Raw genomic sequence first — 5,448 nt, forward strand, 5'->3', positions numbered from 1 at the left:
AGGCTGAGCAAGCCAGGGGAGGCAAGCCAATAATGAACATCCCTCCATGGCCTCTGCATTAGCTCCTGCTTTCAGACATGCTTGAGTAACAGTCCTGACTTCCTTGGTGATGAACAGCAGTATGGAAGTGTAAGCTGAATAAACCCTTTCCTCCCCAACCTGCTTCCTGGTCATGATGTTTGAGCAGGAATAGAAACCCTGACTAAGATACCATCCAACCACCTCTTTCCCTCTTTTAAAATTACTCTTGTAGGTTCATATGTATTGATTCTTTTAGAGTGTGTGTGTGTGTGTGTGTGTGTGTGTGTGCATGTGTGTGCATATTCAAATGTATGTTTGTGCACCATATACACACATAGGTGCCAAAAAAGGCCAGAAGAGGGCATTAGATTGACTCAATTGGGAGTTACAGGCAGTTTTGAGCTACTCATTGTTAGTGCTAGAAAACTAATCTATGTCTTTGGTAAGAGCACTGAGTGCTCTTAACCATTTAGCTATCTCTGCAGCTTCATGACTAATTTTTTTTTTTTGGTTCATTAAATGTTATTAACGGTATTACATTTATACCTCTAAAATGTTTATATGGTTGAAGGTGTTGAAGAGAGCATTTTGCAAGTAAAATAAGAATACTATAGAATTATTATTTTTTAAAATTTACTGATAGTTTTAGTGTTATGAAAAGGTTTCTAATGATTTACTGTGGTATGGAATTTTAGGAACTTAATTCATCCTAGAATACATCTTTCCTATTGACAAAGGGATTTCATGTATTGTATGCATTCATTTCCTGCAGTTTTATATCAACAATCCACATAATATGTGCAATTCAATTTCTTGCTAGGCTTAACTTTTATTAACCTGACATAATTGTTTCATAATGAAGACTCTTTAACTCTGACCTAATTGTTTACATAGAGAAAAAGAATAGATTTCCTATTCTTTAAATATCCAGTATAACACTCGGGACAGGTCATCAGCTGCTGAATGGCTTTGTGTATGTTCCTTCCCCTAGAAGGTAACTTCTTTTCAAATACAGATAATTTGTTATCATTTTTTCCTGTGGGTAAAGATTCTAGTTGTATTTTCTCTTAGAAACAAGGTTTAGAATTTTGTTATTTTCAATAGTCTCTGTAAATTTGACTCTTGGCTGAGAGAACCCCAATTATCCTAAGGAAGAAAGTAGATCTAGAAATAAAGTTGAAATTAAAAGGAAGAGATGAGTAGAATGAAGAGGTATTCATTTATTCTAAAAATATTTTTCTCATACTAAACCATTGCCAGGCACTGGGCTAAATATTATAAATACTTAAATAAGCAAGTCTGAATTGCTTCTGTTATCATATTCTAATATGTTTACTTTACTCTAAATCATTTTCAAATTTTCACAGAAACTGCCAGAGGTATCATCCATTGATGCTTCCATGTATTTGAAAACTTTGTCAATGACTATGTTGTATTAGTTTGAACATTGCTTTTTGATGATATCTCTTTGAAATCTGGTAAGAACAATTAATTCAGGCTTGAGGCTCTGATACTATGAAATGTAGGCCCATGGGGCTGCCTAAGACAAAGTGATTCCTCAAAAGACCCAAAGGGATTTTTACTCTGGTCTTTCTTTGACATTCTACTCCAGTTTCCTACTTATAATTCTAGTATATAAACATGGTCTATTTCATAAGTTCTAAATTCATCTTAGAGTGTTAAGTTGGTCTCAAAGATATTGCCAACGTAATTTAAACAGTCTCATGTAAGAATGCATGCCAGAATTTGGCTGGCTCCTGCCATCAGCTGTTACTGTTTTCTCCCCTATAGCTTAGAGAAGGTAAGTTTTATAGAACACAGTATCCATTGAGAAGACAGCTTAGGTATAGGGTTGCCAAGTTTACTAAATTAAAACACACAGTACCCAGTTAGATGTGAATTTCAGGAAGACAACACTCTCTTTACAAATCAACAACAACAACAAAAGGAAGCATATTCCATGAGTCTTTTGTAATACCGGCAACATTTATATAAAGAAAAATTATTAAAATTTAGCAAGGATCCCTGCGTTTTTTTTCTGGAAATCTTTCTGTAACAATGTCCTATAGCTATAAGAATCTATAACTTTATCTTGTTTTCAAATTAAGTGTGTGTGTGTGTGTGTGCATGTGTATGCGTGTGAATGTGCATGGGTGTACACGCAGTATCTCCCTTGACGTTTTACTTTGCGTTTTGACACAGAGTCTTTCATTGAACATGGAGCTCAATGGTTATGCTATCGGTACTGAGGATCGTTTCTTTGCTTCCCCAGGTCTAAGATTACAAATGTGTATTATAGGGCTTCACATTTTGTCCCTTTAGGTTCTGGGGATCTGAACTCATATCTTCATGCTTGTGCAGCAAGAAATTTTCTGACTGAACCATGGCCATGAAATCATGTTTTTAATGAGGAAACAATTTTGTCACTAGCAATGACAAAATATAAACCCATTCATTCTATTATCAACTATTAGAGTTGAGCAAAATCTTATATATTTATATCAATATTTATGTATATATTAAGCTCAAGTCCTTTAAATTTTATTTCTTAGTAGGTCTTAATATCAGTTTTTCTCATGAATGCATCAAAGGAAAGTATATTGACTCATGTAGTTATTCAGTAAATATTTATCATGTGTTTAATATGTGAACTTATTACATGTGTGTAATATGTGATTGTTCTACCACATACGTCCTAGTGATTGATGGTAATATAGCAGAAAAACAGGAGTTTAGTGAGGAAAATTACCACATTCTGATGGAAACAATATCTAATTATCATAACAGGAAAACCTGTGATTACAGAAAATTGCATAACTTCAAAGCATATATGTCTAAGATGTATTTCAGGGCAAAAAGGATCACAGCACAAGCAAGAGAGACATTAAAAAATTATATGAAGAAGATTCTCAGTGCCTCCTGTTATGCACATACTTAACTGGATCCAAATGAAACTAGGTATTTCTAATATGTGATGCACAAAATGATCAAACAATAGAAATAGGTTAAAATTTTCAGGAGTAATGATAGATCTGAAAAAAATTAAGGGTTCAATATTTACACAAAAATTATAAAACTAATGAGAACTAAGTCTGTATGTTGATTGAAAAGTCACTTGTTTATTATTCATTGTGACAATAACAATAGTCTTTAAAAATGTTTAGCAATATCATAGCTTCTTTGGCAACTGAGAAACGTGATACCACAGGTAGTTGTGTCTAAGCTGGGATAGAGACTATCAACAATTATTCCCCAGACTTTTTTCAAATATTTATGGGGTTTATTACCAGCATTCACAATTTGAACAATAAATGACACATAGAAGGCATCGTTTTTAGTATTAATTTAAATATTTAAAATAACAATTGACTGTCCACTATTTGCTAGAACTTTATTTTCAATGTGCTATGTAAAATATTTCCTTAAAATATTTCATTTTAATAAATAAGAAAGATGGACAACAAACAAGGATGATAACTATTAATTGAATTAGACTTTATTTTAGACTGAGTCAACAATGACAAAGGGGAAAATCGTTGAGTTAAGGACACTGAAGCACTGAGATTTTGAACACAGCCAACAAGATTAAACTCCAGGAAGTAAGATTTTTACTAACAATTGCAGGAGAGCAAAGCGTTACCCTAGTGATCACTTATAAACAACAGCCATTAGAAAAAAACAAGACGGTGCAAAGGGTGAGACAAAGCTACCGTTTTAAATATCAATGAGCAAATTAAGAACATCTAATGACGTCTTTCTTCTCTGAACATACTGCTATTGATAAGCCTAAAGTTCCATTTGCATGTCAACTTTTATAGTACAGTGAATAAAGCTCGCTAAGGCACATGTGAAACTTAGGGGCAGCTTTGTCTTTTCTGATGCTTTAGGATAGAATCTTCTTCATTAGCCTTGGAGAGAGTAGAGAATGAAATATGTGCAGGTATTTGGAAACATCTCATATCTATTATTTAGGTATTTTGCATGTAATCTACAAATTCTGTTTTAAGTTGGACTAAACATGGACAATATGGCCATATATGCTCTTTATGAGCCACTTCCTTTGAGGAAACAAAGATTCTCTAAGTTCTTCAGTCATTTTTTCACAAAAGGACCTAAATCAAAACTGGAATCAACCTAGTACAGAAAATCTCATCTAGGACCAACAATCATTTTAAACTCTAGAAGAAGAGAGAATAAATTCACATATTGTACTTCAAGTATCTAAAAATGTCTTTAGACATGGAAAAATGAAAATGAATACCTTTAAGAAGATCTACTTTTTAACTTTTAAAATAACACAAGGTATTAGACATCATTAATCAGTTTTCAAACAAAGTGTGTTTTAGCAGATTCCCACCCTCCTCTTCTTTTTTGCTTACTTCCCACTCCCTCTGATACTCTACCCCCTCTTTTTTCATTTTCATAGCAAATGTGTCCTTTGACCTCTTCTTCCCTTAGCACCCCCTTTCCCTTCTTTTGGTTTCCTTTCTAGTAATTTTGTGGGGGTGATGCTGATTGTATTTTAAAGATCAGTCAACATTTACAGATATTTTCACATGCACACCTTACAAGCTAGGATCTGCACATGAGAAAAACCACACTGGCTTTGTCTTCCTGGGTTTAGACCACCTAACTTAATGCTATACACTTGAGGCTGATCATTTTTTCCCTGTAAACTTCATAATTTCAGTTTTCTTTCTAGCTGAATAAAAGTTTTATATGTATATATAACATCATTGCCCATTCACCTGTTGGTGGACATGGAGTCTGGTTCTAATGTGTTGCTGTAAATGGGCTATAATACACACATATGGGCAAATGTCTTGTAATGCTTGACATAGTGTTTTAAATGGATACTTCCCTTCTTCCATTCCTTACTATTATATCACCGAAGTAATCAAAGAAACTCTGCCTTGTTGTCAAGGACCCACTGACAAACATTAGTAGTTATTAATAACTGGTGTCCTTGACTTCAGTGTTGTGCATGTTTTAATCATTAATTCAGCTACTGAAAGTACCTGGCTCCTTTAATTTGCTCAAGCAATAATAATATTACTCAATTATTCTTTTGTTTAAAATAAGCCATGCAAGTAATTTATAGGGATCCCTTTTATTCTTTTTCTTTCAAATATAATGTGAAGGTAACCTTAGCATTTTTGATGCCCACAGACAGTACTTAGGGGTATCAAAGAAAAGGATGCCAAGCAATTGGAAGAAGTAAAATATTTAAGTCCCACAGGGAAAGACTTTTAATGGATGTAGGAAAAAACATTTTTAAGAAGTGCAGACAAATGCAAAATGACATTATTAATGACTCAAGACCATTAAATACATCGGTCTTTCTAATCACTCAGGCTTCTGAACCATACTTGCAGTTCTCCGAATCTCGTTCTCTCTCTCTCTCTCTCTCTCTCTCTCTCTCTCTCT

The sequence above is a fragment of the Mus caroli genome, chromosome 7 (assembly GCF_900094665.2).
Source record: "Mus caroli chromosome 7, CAROLI_EIJ_v1.1, whole genome shotgun sequence".
In the NCBI taxonomy this organism is placed as follows: domain Eukaryota; kingdom Metazoa; phylum Chordata; class Mammalia; order Rodentia; family Muridae; genus Mus; species Mus caroli.